The sequence below is a fragment of the Chlamydotis macqueenii genome, chromosome 23 (genome assembly GCF_036417535.1).
Source record: "Chlamydotis macqueenii isolate bChlMac1 chromosome 23, bChlMac1.mat, whole genome shotgun sequence".
In the NCBI taxonomy this organism is placed as follows: Eukaryota; Metazoa; Chordata; class Aves; order Otidiformes; family Otididae; genus Chlamydotis; species Chlamydotis macqueenii.
Window position 1 is genome coordinate 3,194,700 of NC_141578.1, and position 11,025 is coordinate 3,205,724.

General features: G+C 53.6%; 1 long non-coding RNA gene across 1 annotated transcript; it reads left to right on the plus strand.

Annotated features, from left to right (window-relative positions):
- The first annotated feature begins 6,055 nt into the window (after positions 1-6,055).
- On the plus strand, positions 6,056-9,226 carry LOC147597974 (uncharacterized). The gene is made up of 3 exons (XR_015260996.1): positions 6,056-6,126; positions 6,423-6,744; positions 7,952-9,226. It is a non-coding gene; the product is annotated as an uncharacterized LOC147597974 (long non-coding RNA).
- The last annotated feature ends 1,799 nt before the right edge of the window (positions 9,227-11,025 follow it).

The window sequence follows — 11,025 nt, forward strand, 5'->3', positions numbered from 1 at the left end:
AGTACACTCATCTATACATACTGATGTGAATATTCATACCTCAGCCAGAAAACACCATAAATAAGCTAGAAGTGACCTTAAACATAACTAGCGCTTTGGACCTAAGAGGTATATTTTGGCAGCTCTCATGTGGATGTGAAGTAGGTGGTAAACGGGCATTTATTTGAAGCAAATCTGCTTATTCCTCCAGCCCTTCCTGCAGGACTGTTAAGTAAGCAACACAAGGCAGCTTCAGAGCCCAGTTTCCCCAGTTTTATTCCAGCCAATGCTCACCTTCCAAAGCTTCCTCAGGGGCCAGGTTAGCAGAGCCTCCTTTGCTCTTTGGGCTTTTCAGCTCCAGCAGGCACCAGGCTGCATCCAGGCACCAGCACAACGCTCCGAGCTTACACCCAGTACGCGTGGGCACTGGCTGCTGCTGGTCCATCCAGGAGTCCCCACTCCACAGCCCAGTTTACCGACCAAGAAGGAGTTATCTCTCCCAGCAAATACACTGCAAACCGATGTGCACCAGCCCCCCAGCGTGCAGGGTGTACACATGCAATGCATGCATATATGTCGACGTGTGCTAGCATTTTCATTCGATATCCACACGCTGTATGAAAGCCATCATGACTGTCAGCACGTATGTACATATGCTCCGTAAGAACGCAATACTGAAATAAAAACAAGACCACAGCATGCCTTGCTTTGGCTCCAAACCGTTGCCTAGCATAAAAAAAAAGCCTGCTTGCATTTAAAAAAGTATAGTTATAAGCCTTTGTATTGACTCAGGCGGCAGCTCTGCTGGGTCGCTGCAGCCCTGAGTCCCTGCAACGCCCATCACCCACCACGGCCACCCAGCTCAGCCCCAGGGTGCTGGGGGACATAGGTTTGGGCGCACAGCCTTTCCCAGGGCTGAAGCAAACCCTGGTTCTTGCTGCTTGCACAACACTTGGGGTTTTCTGGGGGTTTTTTTTTGTGTGTGTGGTTTTTTTTTTTTGTGGACACTGACCTCTAGCCATCCAGCCCAGGTCTTCACAAGAGACAAAAATAACCAGGACCTCCCTAGCAATTCCAGCTCATGCCAAAGTCTGGTAGAAGGAAAGCATCAGCCGCTTACAGGCTTTTCCAGGAGACAGTCAAAAAAAAACTTCATGCAGAGAAACCTATTGAGATTGATTAACCAACATTGTGATTTGTAATTTTGCTTAATGCTATTAAAGAAAAGCATTGGCCATTTGTTCAGGAGAAAGACTGGCAAGGTGCCATGTTTTTGCGTAATGAATTTGGAGGATTAATCCTATTACTCTTCCTCCCTTCCCCCAGCCCCTCAACTTCTCTGAAGAAGAATCGCGGATGCAGAAACCAACCAAACAGCCAGATATTGGCTGAGCTGCATCTGATAGCTCCGAGACCTTTGCGCTTGCCTTGCAAGAGAACAGGATGACTCAGGAGAGCTGCGGTAGGTGAGGAGAACAACGGTGATGTTATCAGAGAGGCTGGGAGAGCTTCAAAGCCTCCAGCAGCTGGAATATGCAGAACAATAGAAGAGTGGGGGAAAAAAAAAAAAAAAACTGTGATTGAGGAGTAGGCAGAGGGATATTATTAGCAGGTGACAAGTGGCTTGTGTGAGGGGGGCTGCACCCCGTCACATGGGACAGTACCACTCTCAAGGGCTCGTGCATCCTTGCGGTGCAGTGGTCCAGCCTCATCGCAGAGGGGCACTTCCAGCCCAGTGCTCTCTGTGGAGAGTGTCATTGTCACCCTAACCGAGTCAGGGGGACTAATGACAGGGAATGTGCAGGAGAGCTAGACAGTCACCTTGGACCTTCTCACCTTCCCCCTGCATCTGAGATACCAGCATGGAGCGGACTGCAACAGCCCCAGCTCACCTCAAAACCTCCACCTTGGATGGTGATAGCTCTGGACAAGAGACCCTTCTGCTCCCACCAAGCCAGCAGTGCTGCTGGGGGACAAGCCTGGAGACCCTCAGAGCAGTGCCCAGTATCTCCCTCCTACTCATGAGACAGGAGTGCTCACCACTGCTGTGGCGAGGGATGCTCATGGCGGGGGGGATTTCACATCAGCTCCCACCTTAGAGCCATCAGAGAGGCTAAATTCATTTTCTGAGCTTCCCCTCCCTTATGCTGAAGGATCACGTTGGGGAGGAAATCGCTCTTCCACACTCAGTTCCCTGGCTCTCCAGCTACTTGGAAAGCATTGCTAATGCACTTTCCCCGGGAACTGAGGAGGACATGAGCTGCTTTTCTCCGGTGCAGCGTGTCACCTATAGACAACATCACGTTAGCTTCACATCATTACATGTGACAAACCTCTGCATTAGGAGCCATAAATATTTATATAGCATGAACGCAGACAACAGAGCCGACACCTCGCACTGCAAAGGGATTCGAGCATGGAATATTATTTACAACTCCTTCAGTAACGCTTGTGTGTCACCCGTTGAGTGCCGCCCTCCCCGCTCTGCGTTATTCCTTCCAGGAAAGGAGGAATATACATCCCCAGGCACCGAGGGTGACATTTCCCAGCTAGAACTGACTGTACAGCCGCCTTCTCCACCAAGGACATCCCACGCAGTCAGCCACCAGCTCTAACCAAGTGATGGGAGAGAGCTGAGGAAACCACGGCTGCCTGCTATGGAGATGCACACCAAAACCCAGCTCCACTGATGCCACCAGGCAGGCATGGATTTACCAGCTGGTTTCCACCGCCAGAATGATGATCTGCTCATTGCCTCACTTCCCTCAGGAGCCTCTCAAAGACAGACCTGATGATTCCAAACTCTGCCAGTAAGCACCTCCCGTTCAGGGGAGGGTTCAGCAGGTTAAACCATTTCAGCAGTACCTGAAATGCAGCCTGGAACAGGCTGCCCAGGGAAGTGTGGAGTCACCAACCCTGGAGGTGTCCAAAAAATGTGTGGACATGGCACTTAGGGGCATGGTTCAGTAGTCATGGTAGCATTGGGTTGACAGTTGGACTTAATGATCTTAGAGGTCTTTTCCAACCTTAATGATTCTATGATGGCTGCCATGCCATCCCAAATCCAGCCACTCACCACAACTGGTCACTAGTGAGATGAACGTTTGGGGTGCTGCTCCACCCCAAAAGCTCCTGCCTGCACACAGGAGGAGTGTGTGTGAACTGCCCTGAACTCCTTCCTCCCACCACCCAGAAGGTTTCTCTCCTTACCTTGTCACACATGCCCACAGGGCAGCCTAGGATCACCCCTGCACCTCCCATCCTCCATCTTCTGCAGCAGCTGGGACCATGCTAACACCAAGAGTTTCTGGTTGCAGCCACAACCACCTCAGCCAGCACCAAGGCTTTCCCATCCACTATGGCACACTCAGAAGAAGGGACAGACCACCCCAGCACATCACCAGTTCCATCAAGGCAGAGTAGGTCCAGCAGTAGCACTAAAGGGGAGCAGCCCCTTCTGTTCAGCAGTTTTATTTGCAGAGCAGCTCTCACACAGGTGCTCAGCATCTTGAATTTCCAAGGCTTTTCAGGTGTTGGACGTCAATCTTGATGAAAGCAGCCAACTGCCAAGTGTCTCCTTTGGAAGCTTGTTGACGAGCACTCAGACTTTGTGTTCTTTTCCATTAATAGTTTACTAATGAATTTCTTGGCACGTGTGTTTGGGCAAACAGCCAAATTCAAAGCAAATTTTTAAGAGATATTTCCAGAAACTGCGCTCAAGGCTCACTACCACAAGCGTTCAAAGAGCCGTCCCGCTGGGGAGCCAAGTCACAGGGGGAATGACAGACCCAGAGCTCACTGAAGCAGTTCATACCGAAAATCTCCTGTCTGCTGCTCCTGCATTAGCCACCGTCTGAGCAGCTGGTGCAGGAGTTATTCCAAGATTGATTTTTAAAAGAAGATCTGGCCAGGAAACTCATAAGCTGCTCACAATGAGGTTTCAAGCCAAGATTTGTCCAGAAAATTATTTTCTGGGAGGTATTTACTCAGTTCCAGCCCTGCCCTCGCAAATCCAATACGGTGCTCACGATGCTCCAGCCCGAAGAGGCTGCTGCGGTCACCCAGCCCGTGCTCCAGCATCACCAGCCATGAAATTCCTTCACCTTACACTTACGGACTGAACTGGAGCATCTCACCAAATCTCCTGTGTGGAGAGGAGCGGAGGGACACAGCGGGCAGGCTCATCAGCTCTGAGCTTGCCGGACACCCCAGACCAGCACTGCTCGCACGGGGTTGTCCCCTCGCAAGCGGTGCTTGGCAGAATTAGCTCTCATTAATCCTCACACATTGGCAGTTGACCGCAGCGTTCAATTAGCATCTGGTTAAGAATGTACAGGAGCTGCAGGAGATGGATCAGCGGGAATGAGTCTCCTGTGGCCGTAGATCAGCAGCAGAGCGTTGGGGACACCAGGTGAGCTGGGAGGTCCCACCACCGCAGTGAGGGTATCTACAGGGGACATGCAGGACCATGGCAGCGGGTCCCAGCGCTGGTGGGACCTCACAGGCACCGAGTAGTCATGTGCCCATGTTTCCCAGAGGGCTGAGGGGAATCGGGCAGCTCAGATCCACCGGAGGGACAGGGCTCAGGGAGGAGCTGCCACCCCACATCTGGCAGGGGTGGGTCCCCGGGGTGATGACAGCCAGCAGCCACTGGAAGTGGGACAATCCTGTGAAAGGCAGAGCGAAATGGACCTGACGCGGTCCTGCTAAGCCCTGTGTGTGTCACTTGGCAGGATATTTAGCCGGATCCAAGCCATGGATGGCCCACGGCGATGCACTAGTCCAGGCAGTGGTTGCTGCTAATGCACAGCATGGATCATCGTCAGGGTTTCTGGATGCAAAAGACACACCCTAGGAACTTGTTCCTGTCTTGTTTCCTCAAAACGCTTTGTAATGAGGCTTGCAAGCCATAAAATTTTCACTACTATGACGGTTTTGCCCTCTCATTTCAAGCAGCGTGTCTCTAAGAATTAACTGCCTGAATACCTTAAGACCATCTCTGCTACGAGGGGCTTACAAACACCTGGTAGGACTTCCTTCCAGCTCCCACAGGCTGCTGCCCAAAATCCGTGCCCAGGCCCCCTCATCCACTTCCCAGCATTATACAGAAGCAAACACCAGCCCCTTCCCTCCAACCTCCTCCAGCTTCTTCACCATGAAACCTGAAGCAGCAGCCTCGGCTTGTAGCGACGGCAGGTTTCGGCGTTTGCTCTCTGGAGGAATTTGCACAGGGGCTTTAGCAGGAGCGGGGCAAACCCAGTGGGGATCCCACACGAGGAGCGTGACCCCCTGCATGACCCAGGGGTCATCCTCTGGTCCTTTTGGCCCAGCTCCCTCTCACCACCGCGGCACAGATGGGCAGAGCACCAGAGGGATGACTGTTTGCGGCGCCCGGGGAGTCCTCGCCACCGGTCCATCCTGTCACCGAGCCGCGGTGGCTGCCGAGGCATCTGGGGAAACGAGTGAGCACTGAGCATGTTAAGCAAGAACATCGTGTCCTACGCCTGCCTGAAGGCTATTTACACAGTTCCAATTGATTTGTTGTAACCTGTAATTATTTGAGTTGATTTTTTTTTTTTTTTTTTATTTCATGCTCTGTTTGTTTTCACTGTCAGGGAGACGAACAATATTTCTCAGTGCTGAAGCGATGCTGAATAGGCTGGGGTGGGCGGGGGTCTAGCGGAACAGCAGATGGCAGACACGATGGTCACTCACACGCTTTCCAGCCACCCCAAAGCAGCGGCTGCTCACTCCCCTGCCCTTCAGCAGGGTAGCAGAAGCGTGGCTTCGAAACCTAGCCCGACTCCTTCCTCTTATTTATCTCGCATCTATTTTTATTCTGATTATTTTTTTATTTTCTCCTTCTCCCTTCCATGCAACCCTTAGAGCAATAGAACGGCATCTTCGCATGGCAAATCAGTGCTTTCTGCCCACGCCAGAGAAGAGATCACGTCAAGCCGGCACAGCCCGGAGCAAGCTCCACGCTCCTGAGGATGGAGCCTGAATGCATCCCCACCAGCAGTCCCAGTTGTTGATTATTTGAGCTCCATCAGCAGATAGAGACAGTTCTGCGCTTGCACAGCCTGTGCTGGGGCCGTTCGGGAGATCCTGGCCAGGACTGATCTTCTCGTCGTGCTTTGGGGATGGGTAAATATCAGATGTATTCATTTCCCCCATCCATTTAGTGGGTCACCTTCCTAATTTACCTTGCCTCTTACCTCCTAGTTTCCTGGGAATGCTCTGCCGGTGTTGCAAAGGAAAGGAATTATTACTCAGAAAAGAAGTGGGAGAGGTGCTATAAATGTAAAGCGCAAGAGCAATCCTTAATCATCCTCATCATTAGCTAATTGCCGTAGTCCGAGTCCATTCCAAGGAGAACACAGCGTGTTAAATATAGACGTAGAAATGGGATCTATTTTTGTGGTTTTGTGCTCTCTCTGAAGCGGATCCTGCCTGCTGCTCTTCCTGAGGATGCCGACACCCGGGACTGTCAGAAGAGCGTCAGCCTCGCAGCCAGCGCAACATGGGCTCCTACCCGGAGCGGCTGGCAATCTGTTGAGCTAGAGCGATGCCTGACAAACGAATGCAATTAGGATCCTGCTTAGATTTTGCACTCGGCTTTTGGGGAAAACCTGTTAGATACCTGGTTCCAACGGTGTCCTGCACAAAACCACGCCGGGAAATCGGTGGCAAAGCCAGGAGCTGAGTCAAGATCCGGTGAATCTTGCCCAGCGCTTCAACCGTGAGGCAGCTGGTTTCCTCCATGTAAGAAACCATCCGAAAGATGCTTTTGCTCCAGCCCAGGTGCCAGGCGGGGATGAGCAGAGACCCGTGCCACCCTCCCTCTGCCCAGATTAGAGGAGGCTGCGGGAGCCAAATCCCTTGGCAGCGCCGGCAGCAGGGATGGTGGCTCTGAGAGATAAAGCCCCGGTTAATTCTTCTTCCCACGGCTGGCAGGGGGGCGGGTGCTGGGCTCCCCACATCTCATCGCCTTAGAGAAAGCAGCGTTACCCTTCCCCTGCCGCCCTGCTCGGCTCTGAGCCTGGGATGCTTCAGCGTTCAGCTGCATTTGGGGACAGAGTCGGGATGGAGGAGTAAGCGCTGCCTGCGTTTCGTTGTAAGGAGGTGGGACAAGGCAGGAGGTAGGGGACATGCTCGTCTTTCAGTGGGACCCTCTGCAGGGTCCTCAGGGCCCAGGGTGGGTGCGTGAGTCCCTGAGCACCCAGGCGGTGGTTGAATCCATACATTCGTCCGGGTTATAAAACACGTGTGACCGACACGTGTCTGCATGGCACCGCGTGCGCGCCACAGCGGGTAACACGAGCCACGGTCGCACTGCGGCGTAGCTGGAGCCAGGGGATGCGCGCGCTTCGTCCCCGTGCAAACGTGCTGCTGAGCGAGGGCGCCTGGGCGAGCGTCAGCGCGCAATTGTGCGTGGGTGCCTGAGCGTGTCCGAGCGTGCACGTCCTTGAGCAGAGGCTCAGGAAAGGAGGATTAAATGCCAAGCACTCTGCGGAGCTCTGCGGAGGGCTAACGCCTGATGTATTAAACCCGCCGGCCTGTGGACAGACACCTGGGCTTAGCGGCTTTTCTGCTCTTTACCAACACTCGAGCAGCACCCCACCACCCAAAATTCTGCTGCACTGTGCTCAGTTGTGTCCCGAGGCCGAGACCGCAGGGACGCCGTGTGCGCATGTACGCACACCTGGGCAGAGAGCATCGGCGTGCACGTGTGCTCCCGTGTGCCTGCTGCCCGTGGGCTCCACTCTGCACACACGTGTTCACGCGTGTGCAGTCAGGTGCATCTCCCCGGTGCGGGTGTGTGCGCGCCTGGGTGCTGGACACTGCACGTTGCGGTTGCATTTAAATGTGTGTGTGGTTCACCCTCTGCAGGGCCAGGTCTTTGTGTACATGTGTGGCCCAAATTAAGAAGAATTAGGGGCTTAATTACCTATTTATCTCCTGTCCACAGGACTGGTGCGACGAGGACAGATGGCCAAACGGGAATCCCCAGCAATCACACCGAGCTCCAGCAGCAGAGGCTGGGGCTGATCTCCAGCACCGATCTCCGACACCCCAGGGCCACCTTTGTCCTCCCTGCTCCTCCATCCCTGCTGCACATCGCTCCGAGCCACCCCTAAGAGCCGTCGTTCCACCCACACGTAGTCATCTCGCCGGGTCACGCTGCAGCAGCATGCTCTTGCAGCCCATCTCCAAAGGGCAGCCCCCCATTCCAGGGGGATATTTTCTGCTTTTTACGGTATGGATTAATGGATTCGCTTGGGTTTGGCTCCTCTGCTCTTCATCCTTCTTGATCCCAGGTGGTGGGGAAGGGTGTCATCCAAAGGCAGGAGCTGTGCTGTCCCTCTGCTCCTCTCAGCTGGATCCAGCCTTTGGCAGAAAGGAGAGGAGCCGTCGTCACGCCTCCCGGCGAAGCCTTGGTCCCTTCGTTTGGATGCCAACGCTCCCAAGAAAACAGCTGACAGCAGGGGGGAGGCTGGGCAGAGGATCTCAAAGGGGATAGAAAGGAAAAGTCAAAACTTAATAAGACATTGAGACAACAGATTCATTAAAAAGTCATTAGTCTCTGTCAGGAGTGTCTTTAATTAACAAACGCCAGGAACTGCAGTACTGTCTTGTTGCTTCCACTGTGCCTCAACAGCGTCATGACCACCTGAATGCCGCTAATTAAATGCCATTTAAAGCTCCCCCAAAACCTGGCAGCAAATTTTCAATGCTCTGCCAATTTTTCTCCGCAGCCTCCAAATTCACCTCGTTTGTCATTGTCCTCCCCACACAGGGGATGGCGTTTCTTGGAAAACCTTCCCTTCCCATCTCCCCTCCCAAGAAGTGCTTTCTAAAGGTTCTTTCCATCTTCCAGCCATTTAGCCAAATCCCACACTTCTCCTGTGTTTTTCAAGCTGTGGCAGTGTTGGCGCTGCTGTGTGGCAGCTTGGAGAGATGAGCTTTGTATGAAACATGGACCCACCAGCTCTTGGACAAGGTCTGGTTGGAGATGTCCCTGCTCCTTGCAGGGGGGTTGGACTGGATGGGCTTTGAAGGTCCCTTCCCACCCAAACCATTCTGTAACTCTATGAAGGTGGTCCTCATCTAAGGCTCCTTCAGCATCACCAGCTCACACCCGTCCTCAGCAAGGGAAGGTCCCTGTTCCTCCTCCCACCCGCAGGTGACAGCTCCAGCTGGGACTCTCGCTCCTCTGCACGCCCCAGCAGCCAGCCCAGAGCCCTCAGATGCTCCTTGGCCATCTCAAGGCATCTGTTGGTAAGGGATGGGCTTGCTGCTGGGGGGAAAGCTCTGTCAGCTTGATTTCTTCCTCCACATTGCGCTTCTACAGAGGCTTCACTGTCAGAAAGTCGCACCAGCGGAAAATAAACCGAAGCGCCCGTCTGCCGGCCGCCCTCCACCCCTGCGCCTTTTCTAGACGGGCTGTGAGCGCAGCTGCTCCCATTTCGAGCAGAGAGCCCGCCGGGCTGTCAGCCGTGGGCAGGGGACATCCAGTCAAGCTGATGGCCTGAACTGGCTGAGCGGCTCACCATCTGGAGCGGCACAGCTCGCCCGGGAATACCCAGGCAAACAAAAGCTGCCCAAAGCAATACAAGAAGGGCAGCGAAGCCCTTTGGAGGTGAGGTCAGAGCAGGAGAACTTGTGTCTGAGAGCTGAGGAAGGGGGCTTGCACCTGGATGCCCTCTCCTCGTTTTCCCTGTAACCAGCTGCTTCCAGAACCCTGCTCTCCTCTCCCTGTTGTCCATGGGAAGCTCTGGGAATGGGGAGAAGGCAGACATCGCCGTGGCCCTTCCTTGATTTCTCATTGTCCAGCGGAAGCGGTGCAGGTCTGACCGTGAGCCGCCTTGCAGGAGACGCAGGGCCCCTTCGAGCAAAGCACTGCTCAGGCTCCCAGCCCTACCAGCTCGGAGTTTGCACCCAGAACATTTCCCATTTCCATTTACAAGTACAAGAGCTCCTCCTAAACCACCTCGAGCTCCTCGGCTCTGGCCGCCTTTCCCTCGCTCGCTCCCTCCCTGGAAACAGCCCGTCTGTTCCTGGAGTAATGGGATTTCTTTGTACAATTTCAGGAGACTTAATACTTCATACTGACCTCTATTGGCAAAATCAAATCAATTTAACCACAGGCTCCTGATTTCCCTCAGTTTTGCTTTGCTCACACTGTCCTTACCGTTTCTCGCGATTCTTTGATCCGACAATCAAAGGCATCCCTTTAGCAGCGCACACGGTCGGGGACACCGGCAAACACACGAACCATTAAATATACAGCATCCTCTCGCCGGGATTTACGTAACAGTGACACTGAAGGCATTAAAAAGAATCGGTTATTAGACTTAGGAGCAATTATGGCAATGGTTCCTATTAAGGTGGAAGCTGACAGCGGGTGGCACGGGCTGGGTGATGCTCAGGTCTCTCCTGGCTCTGGAAGCGACACTCGTTCTGTTTTACACCTCACCAAGAAGATCTCAGCTACCGACAACCCCAAACCTCCCCGTGGTCCCGTGTTTTCCATCGCCTGAGTGACAGCAGGTTTGCAGAGAGACATCTGGAAGGAGCTCGGGCTCCCCATTAAGCATCTTCAACTTCTGGAAGCGCCGGCAGCCCGGCTGTGGTGGGCTGAGCCCCAGAGAAGGAGGACGCAGGGCGGCTCCTTGCGAAGGAATTTGCAGCTGGATACGGCTCAAAGTGCGCGCGATGCTCCCGTGGTCCAGCAAGGGAGCGAGGGAGGCAGCGTGAAATACTGTAAATCGGAGTATCGTCCAATCGCCTCTCTTGAGTTCGGGAAATTGCTTTGGAAAGCGTTTCTAGCAGCAATTCAGGCCCTGCAGACGAATCTAGGGCCTAATCCAAATCTATCTGGACACCAAAATTAGCTAATTAAAGAAACGCAAACTTGTATTGCGTGTGCCAAATTTAGCAGTGTGGCCTCGTGGTGCTGGATAACTGCAGATCAGTGGGAGATTTGGGGCGACCGGGTAGCTGAGAAGGCAAAGGGCAAATAAAGCAGCCAAAACTCAACGT